This window comes from Dermacentor albipictus, chromosome 2 (genome assembly GCF_038994185.2).
Source record: "Dermacentor albipictus isolate Rhodes 1998 colony chromosome 2, USDA_Dalb.pri_finalv2, whole genome shotgun sequence".
Lineage (NCBI taxonomy): Eukaryota > Metazoa > Arthropoda > Arachnida > Ixodida > Ixodidae > Dermacentor > Dermacentor albipictus.
In genome coordinates, this window is record NC_091822.1 from 108,604,393 (window position 1) to 108,616,813 (window position 12,421).

Consider the following 12,421-nt stretch of genomic DNA (forward strand, 5'->3'; position numbering starts at 1 on the left):
TCGCGCCGTCGCTCGCGGCGTCGCGGTGGTATATAAGCAGCTGCGCTTGCCTCTGCTAGCGTAGCTAGCCTCTGCTAGACACTCACGAGGTGAGATGCCTCATCTCTATGGATGCCTCCTGGAGACAGAGCTGCTCGTTGGAATGAGAAGCGAAGGTTGCGGCGTGCTACAGAGACTGATTTTCTAGGTAGCTTTTGCTCAACTCTTGCAATATGGGCTGGGTGGGAATCGAACCAGGGTCTCCGGAGTGTGAGACGGAGACGCTACCACTGAGCCACGAGTACGATTCTTCAAAGCGGTACAAAAGCGCGTCTAGTGAATGCGGTGTTGCCTTATAAGGCTCAGGCGTGCGTCGCTTGCTCAGGCGCACATTCCGTTGCCGCGCCGAACGCTGCATTGCTCGACGCTCACCGCGTCCAATGCGGGGCGCGTAGTCGCTGCGCCGTAGCGCAGTAGCCCATTGTCTTACACCCCTTGGCGGGTCGACGGGAACGCTGTCGCGTTCCACTCTTGAAGGCGAAGCAGAGTAACGCATGAGTGGTTTCTTTGCCTAGCCGAACCAAATATAGCCACGCAACAGCAGTTCACCAGGCTAAACAGTGGTTCAACAACTAAAATAAAGGCCAGTATGCTTCGCATCCTGGGTTTAACATTAGCTAAGCCACAGCCATGTTTTACTTTTTATCTGTTAATTAATTGATTAATTAATTAATTAATTATGTATAATTCCTGCCGCAAATAGCCGCACCAGATGCTTAGCCAGGATCCACGGAAGTGTGCGTAGTAACCGCGCGGATTTAACGATTGAAGTTATGGAGAAGGGGACGTTCTTTATAAGGCGCCGAAAGCACCTTCCAAAACGAAAAGGTCCCGCGAAGACGTATTGATTGTTTCACCGTATTGGAATGGCGGATTCACCAATGTGCGCTAAGTGCAAGTGTGAAGAGACCATCAGTCACCTTCTGTACCACTGTTCTCGCTTCGATAATCAACGTGAGACTCTCCAGTGTGCCTTAAATAGACTGGATGACAGGCCATTTACGGAAGCGAAGATCTTGGGAGCCTGGCCTCACAGTTCATTGGCCCAGAAAGCCGTTCGAGCGCTTTTTCGCTACCTGAGGGCAACAGACTTGAGTGCCCGACTATAGACATCCTACACTTAAGTTCTCTCTCTTCCTCTTTCACTCCCCATTCCCCTCCCCACGTGTAGGGTAGCAAACTGGACTCAGTCTGGTTAACCTCCCTGCCTTTCCGTCTTCCCTTCTCTCTCTCTCTCTCTCTCTCTTCAGCGTTCCCGTGGCGTCGACCTGCATTCCCTGCGATTCGTTCACGTCATTGGGCCGAAACTGGACGCTTACGCACACCGATGTCGCATCCCCACGTAGCTCCGTACGTTACTGGAGCTACGTGACATGTCAGCGCTCTTCTTGCACCAAACACATGCCATCGTCTCGCATCACCTCACAGGGGAACGAACCTGCTTTGTGACACCCATTTCGAGGAAGAGTTCCAACCCTTCAAGGCTAAGCGTATCGAAGAGATCCTCCGATGGTACAGCGTGTCGCATTGTCGAACAATGTCTTACAATCTCCGCCTAGTACCTGGCAAGCAGGCTTTACGATACGATAAGGGGTGCCTGGAGGTGCTGCACAAACCGGTGTGTAGTATCCATAGAGCTTCCTACAAAAATTACTGGATGGAACTCTGCCACTGCGTCTGTTCAGTTACCATAAAAATGATGGTTAGTGCATGAATATGTATTTTGCGTGCTTGTGTCTTCAAACGGTTCTGTGCTGTTGTTTATTACGGTTGATATTTTTATGTATTTCCAAGCGCTCATAGGTTTCTAGACACGGCTGGCAAGGCGATCAGTGTCTGCGCAAATGCTTAATCATTACAAAATATTGTGTTTGTAGTGCAATATTTTGTTGATTATGATCATTCTGCAAAGTCGCAACGGCACTCGAAACTAGAAGGGCAAAGCGCCAGAATAACCAGCGTGAGTTGACCGACTCTCGTAAGTGTTGTAGAAAACTATGACAATATCGACAAGAGGCCATGCAGACTGACCGGTAACTCCGGATGACGTCTTCGACTCGCGTTTACATGCTCTCCCGGATGTCGCGGCGGCTCATATATCGAGGGTTGCTAATCTAGACATTAGAGACGTTTAGCGTGTCCGCTATTCCGGCAAACCAGGGCGGTTTGGGCGAATAACCGTATGGTCGGGGGCGTAAACGTGAGCGGCCAGATTGGTGGCGCCAGCTGGTGGTGCAAAGCTCAACCACCTAAACACAGAGCCAATTACCATATTCTTCTTAGCTGAGGTGTAAGTTTTCGACAGCGGCGTAATTGTGAACACAATTACGCCGCTGCCGAAAATTTGCACCAGCAGTGAAGCAGAATAAAGTAGGTTACTGCAATTTTAGCTCTGTGTTTGTCTGATTGAGCTCTACAACACCAGGTGCCTGCACCACTCCGGCCGCTCACGTTTACGCCCCCGACCATCCGGTAATCCTTCCAAACTGCCCCGGTTTGCCGGAATAGCAGACACGCTAAACGTCTCTAATGTCAAATTCCGCCACATTGTCGATTTCACCATCTTGTCCGCTCTGATTGGCTCAGAGGACTGCCACGACCTCTCTGATTGGCTAAAAAAAAAGCCGCCATTGTATAATTTGACAACACGGCGGAATTCGACACTGTCCATAGCAGCATGGCAGGCCAATGGTGCAAGTGGATCGAGAAGTCGTTTGAAAGCCTCTGTCAAGCGTCTGCGACTCCTAAGCGAAGCGAGCCGTTCACGTGTGGCTTGGACCCCTGACTCGGGGCAAAACTGTCTTCGCTGCGACGTTTCCGCAGCCTGTGCGAACGCGGCTATAGCTGTTACCAAAAGTTTCCCCATGGAATGTTTCCTTCCGTCACACTTTTTCTCTCCCCTGCCTTCTGTCGGCGCAGTCAACGATCAAGGTCTATATACGCGTGTCGCGCTGCAAAGCGGAGAGCCACGGTATAGTATACGTCGCCGCTGTCGTATAGGCAAGCGTGCACACGGGCACCGCGACATCCCATGACGTGCGCGGTTCGCGTCTCTCCGCTCGGCCCGGACGTGGCAGGTGTTCCGAGCAGGCCGAATTTTACTTTTAGCTCGTTTATTTTATTTCCGGAAAAAAAGAGAGAAACGCATCGGCCGCTCGTGCCGACGCCATACCGGTGCACATCTGCGACCCTGAGCTAGAATCCGTGCTCCAGAACCCGCCGCGGTCGCGAAAGTGCGCGAGCTGTGTGTACTTTCCCTGCGCGAGTGAACTCAGCTGAAAGAATTTCCCGTCTCGGAAGGCAGCGACCGTCAGCGACATACGTCACAGCGTCGCCTCTTGGAGTAAGGACCCGGCTAACAAACACCGACATGATGGTTCGCGCGGTAAGTCCTTAAGCCAAGGCTATAGGATCCTGCATACTCGTCTAAATGAACTGCGCGTCGCTGAATTTCAGGTTCGCGCTAAGCTCTTTCTTTTTAAGGTAAACGCCTATATGCGTCGTAGCTGTGACATTGCTGTAGTTTGGGTAACACTCTTCCTTTCCTCTTCTTTTTTCTCCTGTCCCATCCATTACACGAAAAGAGCGGATGTGACGGCAAGGGCGTAGCCGGTCGGTCGAACGCGATGCCTGAAGCCACGCCCTGCTAGGCTTGCGCACATGCGGCCGAGCCCACTCTTCGGACCCTCTTACGAAATAAGAAAAATCGGTGCAGCCGGCTTTTTTTTTTCTTTCGCTCGTATTCTCTTCACGGCGACGTTGATTCGACGTATAATCGGGGATACTATTCGTGACTGTCAAAGTCATTCGCATTCCTTGTGACAATTGCAGCTTTGAAATAGTCGCACATATAGTCAGAAGCGCAGGAGGAAAGAGAAAAGCAGAAGGCAGGATGCGTAGCAAAACACCAATAGGTCTACTCTCGTTTGCGAATGGAGAGAGCTAGACAGCACAGACACGTCCCCCTCCTCCATACCCTGTGTAGAGTAGCCAGCCAGATTTTCCGTTTTGGTTAGCCCACCTTACCTTTCTCCTTTCTCTCATATCTTCATTTCCCTTTCTCGTGTGTAGAAGGAACACCTACCCTGCCCCATATCCTCCACCCTTCCCCGTCCCCCTGCCTCTCTGTTTCGGTTTGGCTTCATCTTTTGCATAAACTGTCAAGGATGTCGTTTTTTGAACTTGAGGATGAGAAGTACGACTGTGCCTTAGTTAGAAATTAGCGGTAACTGTACTGTCAAGGGATGCCCAATCGCGATTTGAAAAATTCTAAAGTGTCTGTTACTTTTGCACGCTCCTGTATGATTTACACACGACCATGCACACTCATGCAACCGCGCCAAAGAGTTCAGCCGTGGCATATGTGCGACAGCTGTGTGAGGAAGCCTGCAGTAGACAAGGCGTATACGTTGATCAAAGCCTCGCTTTCAGGTTACTACATACATGCCGCGTTAATTCCCATCCGGTCTTGTCCGGCAATGTGTATACTCGGCCGCAAAATTTTACGGAACACGAAATCTGAGGAAAAAAAATCTGAATATCTGCGTAGTCGCACAACGCAGCGTAGTATTCCCATTTACAGCATCAACCAGTATATGTGAACAACATCGTGATGTTCGGTTTTACTGACTGCTGTTACGGGCTGCTCGGAAATTCAACGTTTTCTGAGATCCCGCGTACCGTAAACTTTTGTGGTTGACTGTACGTATGCGTTTGCCCGTATTGTACTTCTTAAAAAAGAACGCTCAAATCAGATATTTTTTATTTCTTGTTTTGGCAATCGCTTCAACTACCTCGGTCGCTGTATTTAGCGTAGACAGAAAAACGAAGCAGTATTCTGAAGCAGCAGGAGCTTGATGTGGGCGAGTTGGTGCAACATACCTGAAGAAAAAATAAAGCTAAAAATACGCGGACTAAAAGAATAACATCAGTAGTATTCGCGAAAGTCGAGCGCTAGTGCTGCATTTACAAAGTCGCATTTTAGGCGACTAAACAAAATAAGAATGCAAAGAGTAGCACTAAACAGAAATGCAATCTACTGCCGTGTATACCCTAGTGAATAGAAGACGTCAGAACTAATTACAGGCGTAACGTGGCAATGCAGGAACTTGGCAGCTGGCCAAAATGTCACATGAGTACGCGCAATGCAATGCGGCATTATGACGCAGTGAAGATAGGCAGCGGAATGAAAACATGCCGCACCTGCCGCGATTACTGAGTGGCTGTGGTGTTGTGCTGCTAAGCCCGATGTCGCGGGTTCGATAACCGGCCGCGGTTGGTGCCGAAATCTTTTATCCAACAAAGAGAGAGAGAAAGAGAGGGTGAAGCCCGTGGGCTCCACTGAACTAGGTGTCGTCCTTAGTCCCGGACGTCATTGGTCGAAGCCGCCGCTCGAGCCAATTGGACCAGAACTCGTTGTTCCTCTAGTCCAGAGCTGCAGGGTCTCCTGCCAATCCTCTGGAGTGGGGTGAGGAATAGGGGATAGTTTGGGATTCTGTTGGCAGGCCAAGACCATGCATGTGATATATATCTGCCAAATCACCGCAGTGCTGGCATTGCCCATTGATTTTTGGATCAAAATGTTTAACTCTGGGCAGAGCAAGTTAACCTATTAGTTTGGAGGCGCCGTATAGGACGGGTTCTTCTGTTTTTGGATAGGCCTTCCGCCGGAGGGGGATACACCCGGCGCTTCTCGCGGTAATAATCTCGGATCGCACTGAACCGTAGTAGAGGGTAGGGTATTCAGGCTGTTTAGGGCAACATGTAGGGAGGTTCCCGGGGCATTAGTGTACAGACCGCTGCATCTGCAGCTTCATTACCTCGGAGGCCCTGATGGCCATGAGTCCAGATTATTAGTTTTGGGGTGGGATCCTGGTCCCTGATGCAGAGTCTCGGAATTTTTTTTTCGCTAGGGGAGAGATTTCCCCTGCCAAGTAGTTTTCACAGGTCCTCTGAGAATCTGTGAGTGTGCATTTAGATTTTGTGTCTGCAGCCACCAAGGCGATAGCGACCTCCTCTGCTTGGTTTGGATTCGCGGCTCTGAATGAGAGTACGTCCACTTGAGTTCCCTGATGTATGATCGCGGCCGTGTAATATCCCCTGGGCGATGGTCCGGCTACATCAACATGGTAAACCCCAGAACGGGAGCCAAGCTGTCTTTCTTACGCTTTGGCACGCGCCTGTCTTCTTCCTTCATACACGTGTTTCCTGCGTCATATTACGAGGGAGTATGGACACCCAGGGTTTGGTGCGCCAAAGCTCTGCGATGCGCTCTGTGCGTTCAGGTTTGCAGTCTTGTTGAATGCATAGGCAGTCCAGCAGGCGACGACCTGGGGCGGTCTGCATAAGCCGTGCGTATTCATTTGTGAGGTGCGCCTATATCTGAGCTCCTGAATAGAGTTAAGGACCCCCAAGGCAGGGAGTTCCTGATTGGAAGTGCTGATGGGCACTTCCAATCTCTGAGGTCTAAGGTTCCAAGGTCTAAGGCGCGTTTGGTTACTTTTCTAAGCATTGCATCAGTCGTGTTCACCTCGTGTTTAGTCATTATTAAATACGGAGTTGAGTAAAGAATCCCGCCACTTACAAAGGCTTGGGCGAGCTGAAGTGCGTCCCTACCTCGTAACCCCCCCCCCCCCCGCGTTTGTTTAACATTCGGCGGATCATACGTTCTAGCTTTTCCACAACTTTGCGTATAACTTATTTATTTTATTTATTTATTTATAGATACTGCGATCTGAAATCAGATCATAGCAGGGTGGGTATACATTGAAATATGTAAGCATGTAAACACATTCAAAATTCATCACATATGCGGGCATTTTCAGACATTGAAGAGTACATAACATACAAGAAAAAACATACAAGCAAATAATGCACACAAATTCATAACATTTGCAAACATTTTTCAAACATTGATAAGGAATTCTGGGTAACAATATCAGAATTAAGATTATTCCAGTCTGTTATTGTTCTAGGAAAAGAAAAGAATATTTGAAACAGTTATTCCGTGCGTTCATGGGGGTTATTGATAAAGCATGCCTTCGTCTCGTGTTATAACCTGATGAGTAAGTGAAGAACTTGGCAGTGTTAACCTTACAATGGCCGTTTACAAGTTGAAAGAAAAACTTTAATCGACAGATACGGTTGCGCACAGTCACCAGGGGTAATCCAATGCTCCTTACGAGCTCAACTTGTCCAACGTAGTTCCGTTTTTGGTTCTGTTATGTATGGGAAGGCCTAAGATTCGGATCTCAGAGACCGCCCGGATGGAGCCCCGGGCTCATCCACTCTTACATATCCGAGTTTGCTCGGATATGTAAGAGTTCGGATTCAGCTGTGTTCAGGTGTCCACAATGGAGGCGGCCTGCCGGATACGGTCTTCCATTTCGCCTACGCTGCCCTTATTTGCCCAAACTGCGATGTCACCGGTGTATAGAGCACGATGTACCCTGTCCACCTGTGCCAAATCCCGCGGGAGCATCATCACAGCTATGTTACATAGTATCGGGGTCCCCTGTGTGCCACGGGGTCCCCTGCGTACCCATTTTATATGGTCCACGTCCAGGTGCATTTGGCTGCAAAAACGACAAAGCTAAGCGGCCACACCGTCAAGGCCATGCTCTCGTTCTGCCTTCCACTGCTGGCATGGGCACTACGCGCGCGCGCGCTGTAAGCTTGCTTAAAGCTTTCCTGCTCAGCTGCTCTCTGTGTGCATCGGGCTGAGCGGAACGAGCAGAAAACGCCAAGCTAACCTCGTCTAATATTCCACTGGGGCGCTGGCCTGAGCCGATGGTGAACAAAAAAAAAAGAAGAAAGAAAATTTACTTACGGGAGTTTTTCGTGCCAGATCCACGATATGATAATGAAGCACGCCGTAATAGGGGACACCTTGATTACTTTAACGTTTAAATATTAATTATAGGGTTTTACGTGCCAAAACCCCTTTCTGATCATGAGGCATGCCGCAGTGGAGGACTCCGAAAATTTCGACCACCTGAGGTTCTTTAACGTGCACCTAAATCTAAGTACGCGGGTGTTTTCGCAATTCGCCCCCATCGAAACGCGACCGCCGTGGCCGGGATACGATCCCGCGACCTCGTGCTCAGCAGCCCAACACCATAGCCACTGAGCAATCCAATGCAAGGTGCATGGCGCTTTCTGCATTTCAGCCCGAATCGAATACGAATCGAGCAGTGCCAGAAGCGGATCGAATGTCGTACACTTCTTTTTTTTTTCGAATAACGAACATCCGCTTTCGCCGTTAAATTATAAAACTGTGTTGGCATCCCGGTATGCACACAACGTCAGCAAGCTTCTGTCTCTGCACTGCACATAATATATAGGAAGCGTATTCGGCGACCGTCTTCCACTGCGTAACGTCTCGTGTCAAATGTCTATGCTACGGGGACATGGATAAAGTTGCCGCGCTTTAGCTCCCATTTCATGTTCGATCGCCCAAAGTTAAATATCTAAAATATTCGGTAACTATTCAAGGTATATTCGCGTCTACGAATTGCGACTGTTAGCTTCGAAACCCGAATCGAATTAGGACAGAATTCTATTCGTCGTTCTAAAGTTCCTAATATACGCGCACCCCACGAGGCTAGTGTTAAAAAAGGGGGCTCTAACCATTTTTTTCGCTTAGTGTGATGGGGTGCATCGGAAATCAATGTAACCAAGGGATACTGCAGTAAGACGGGAAGACGAAGTCGGTAACGATCAGCGAACAGGGCACACGTGCCTTAATGTCGACGTACGCCGAGCGATTTAGGCAACCCGAGGCCGGCTGTGCGCTTCTCTATCAACCCAATCGTCTGGCTGGTTCCACCTGCTGTAACACTTCGAAATATCCAGCTCCGCGGAATGTCCGCTGATTGTAATTTTAAAAAACAACCATCTTTATTTTAGCTTTATTTTTTTGCCGTGAGTGTCGTTGTAACGTGCGTGTTACCCAGCGCCTAAATTGTTGTCTCGGGAGTGACGGATGATGATGATGATGATGATGATGATGGTGGTGGTGGTGGTGGTGGTGGTGGTGGTGGTGGTGGTGGTGGTGGTGGTGGTGGTGTGATGATGATGATGATGAGCGCGTAAAGAGCGATGGAACGAAAAAAGTTCGGCGTAACGTTAAGAGATAGGAAGAGAGCGGCGTGGATGAAAAAGCTAACAGGTTGACGTTAATTGACATATTATGGTTGACATCAAGAAAAAAGAAAGGAGCTGGGCACGTCATGTAATGTGTACAGAAGAATACCGGTGGACCATTAGAGTCACAGAATCGTTGCCAAGGGAAGGAAAGCGCAGTCGCGGACGGCAGATAATTAGGCGGGGTGATGAAATCGGAAAATTTGCATTCTCAAGTTGGAAGCAGCTAGCGCAAGACAAGGGTAATCAGAAATCGCCGGGAGAGTCCTTCTTCCTGGAGTTGACATCAAAATAGGATTATTATTATTATTATTATTATTATTATTATTATTATTATTATTATTATTATTATTATTATTATTATTATTATTATTATTATTATTATTATTATTATTATTATTATTATTATTATTATTATTATTATTATTATTATTATTATTATTATTATTATTATTAGAAGTACTGGTCTAACAGTGTTTTCTTTTTCAGTGTGTAATGCCTGTTCCAGTACAAGGAGGCCAAAAAGTTAGGGCGTGAGGCAACGTTTAAAAATTTGGTGATCAGAATTAAAAACTCTTCTGGCGTTGACCCACGACCAGTGGTTGAGAGGAACAGTACGTTCATCATTTAGTAAAAAAATGCCATGCGAGCAAGAGGTAGAGTTATAACTGGTACTCAGACGTGAAAACTAAGAAATATGGTTAAAAAAATATTGCTCTAGGTGATTAATTAATTAAGCAGGAGCACTGTAATGATGGGTACTGTAGCAAACATCTTCTGACGGTGACTGATGACAGCATGGGGAAATATCGAGAGTAAATTGCAGCACGTAGGTGCATTAAGAGAGAAGAGGAAAAGGGGATGCGCAGGGCCGGATTAAGAAAAATGGGAGTCCTGGGCTAATGCGCATGCAGGCCCCATTTCCCTATACTGACCCCCCCTCCCCTACCCTGTCACCTGTTACGCTACTGGAAATATGCCATGTTTAATTTTAATTGCACTAAATTAAAGAGAACGAAGTGCGATCAACAGGATTATTATTATTGTTATTATTATTATAAGGAAAACAACAAAACTTGCTTGAAACGCGTGCTGTTGTAAACACCAACACAAATGTTCACTTTGTGATTAATCTGTATTCTGTTCTCAGCAAAAGCTAGGCTTTAAGTAAACGTTTAGTGCACTCAAGACGAACAAGAACGTAGAAAAGACAACGCAGCTCAGATGTCGATCCGTCTGAAGCTAGGCTTTGTTTGCATCACTAAGTTCAATCCCGTGAGGAGACGCATGGTTGTATCCAAAACATTCTTTATTAAAATTCAAGCATCAGACTGCATGCAGTAATCGTTATAGGCGTTACTCTATAAATATGCAATAGATATATGCAATACTTAAGGCAATACAAACGCCATAAAGATGCACTAGAATACAGATGAAAATTACCAACTGTAATTACAAAACATCATTTGAAAATATTTTCCTTAAAGGTAAGACAAGCAAGGACGACACCAAATAAGCCTGGCACCGTCAAAAACAACAAAAATACAGTTCTTTATGAGCACGCTAAATATCACAAGGAGAACAAACAAGAGACGAACAATGAATCTTTGCATATTTGAATTACACTGCTCAGCGTTTCAGTGGCAACGTGGAAGCTGGGAGGCGACACAACGAACTCATTGGAACTATTCATGTATAGCGCAAACAGACCTCTTTTAAAATGGCATATTTCGCGCCTTCGCTTTGACCAAATCAGATATAGTCTGTTCGAAGGCTATATCGCGGAGGAGGTCACTTTCAATGAACATGATGGCAAGCGAGTTCGGCTTGTCGTCAAGGGGGCTCGAGCGAAGGCGATTTTTCATCAGCGACAACTTGGAAAACGATCGCTCGGTCTCACAGTTTGCCACGGGTATGCTTAAGTACATTCGCAAAGCAATAGAAAGGTTCGGAAACATATCAATAAGCTTTCGTTCGTGCGGTAACTTCATTATTCCCAGGGGACTTGTGTCCTGGCACACAGAGTTGTGCATAAAGTTCGCAAACTGAGCGATTTCAGCGGAAAATGCTGGCTCCAAATAATTTTTCTAGGTTTTCACCAACTACTCAGCCTGCTGTGCCAGAGAGGCCTCGCTCCAAAATTCTGTCAGCAATTTTAAAGCCTTCTAGAGAGCTTAGCAGGTCCACAGCAGTTGAAATGTCTAGGCCTGGTTTCTGAAGTGCTACGCTCGTTTTGTCAAAGCGCTCCAAGATTTCGCTCCAGAAAATCGCCATGAATGCAGTCTATAGTTTTCTCATTTTCTTGAAGAGAGAATGCGCTTCGTTCCTAGTGTCACCGTTTTCTTCCTCGTTCTTTGATATAGCTTCAAGGGAACACAAGACTGCACTGAAATTTTTCAGAATGGCCTTACATGATTCAGCGCGTCTTGACCACCTGGTCTCTCAGAGAGACTTTTCAAAACAAGCTGCTTGCCATTTCCACCCATGCTGTCCAACAGATACCTCCATCACTTAGGTGAGGCAGCAAAGAACACATACAGTCTCTGAATTACAGTGAAACATTTGACTGCCTCAAAGCAACTGTCAACGCTACACGTGCCAGCTAAGTTCAGTGAATGACCAGCACACGGAACGTAGACTACCAATTCGTTCAGGTGTTTGATTTGAGCTTGCAGTACTTTGTATTTTCCTGACATATTACTCTCATTATCATAAGCTTGGCCCCTACAATCACCAATTGAGATGCCATTGGTCGTCAAGAGGGACATCACGGTATCAAAAAGATACAAACCGGTATGCGATTCAATTGGAACAAATCCAAGAAAGCGTTCGTACACTTTCCCATTTAAATAATATCGTAAAACAACTGACAGATGATCAACGTGAGCAAGGTCCGGAGTCGAATCAACAAATAAAGAGAAGTCTTTTGCGCGTTTCACTTCGTCAACGAGACGTTCCTTGACAGCCTTTGCCATATGCTCGATAAATTCATCACAAATGTTTTTTGACAGATACGATGGGTGACCTTTTCCTTTGTTCCCGTAGCGTTTGATGTGCTCCTCTAGAAAGGGATCCAACTTGGCAATGGCCTCAAGCACTCCCATATAATTGTCATTTCTCAGTGAAACAAAAATCTCTTCACTGCCCCTAAACGCTAGGTTGCGCTCAGCTAAAAGCTTAACTACAACGACTACGCGCTTCAACGCCTTTGTCCAGTAAGCGGTCTCAGTGACAAGAT

The 12,421-nt window shown here is 47.0% G+C and overlaps 1 protein-coding gene across 2 annotated transcripts in view; it reads left to right on the forward strand.

Moving 5' to 3' along the window:
- LOC135900786 (ATP-dependent translocase ABCB1-like) overlaps positions 1-12,421 on the forward strand; it is a 180,689-nt gene that overhangs the window by 22,977 nt on the left and 145,291 nt on the right. The window contains exon 1 of one of the 2 annotated variants that reach the window (XM_070533847.1): positions 3,410-3,424. The exons of the other annotated variant lie outside the window; for it this stretch is intronic. The gene's annotated coding sequence lies outside the window, so the exon portion shown is untranslated. Of the gene's footprint in view, positions 1-3,409; positions 3,425-12,421 lie in introns of those variants that run through there. 2 annotated transcript variants of the gene reach the window in all.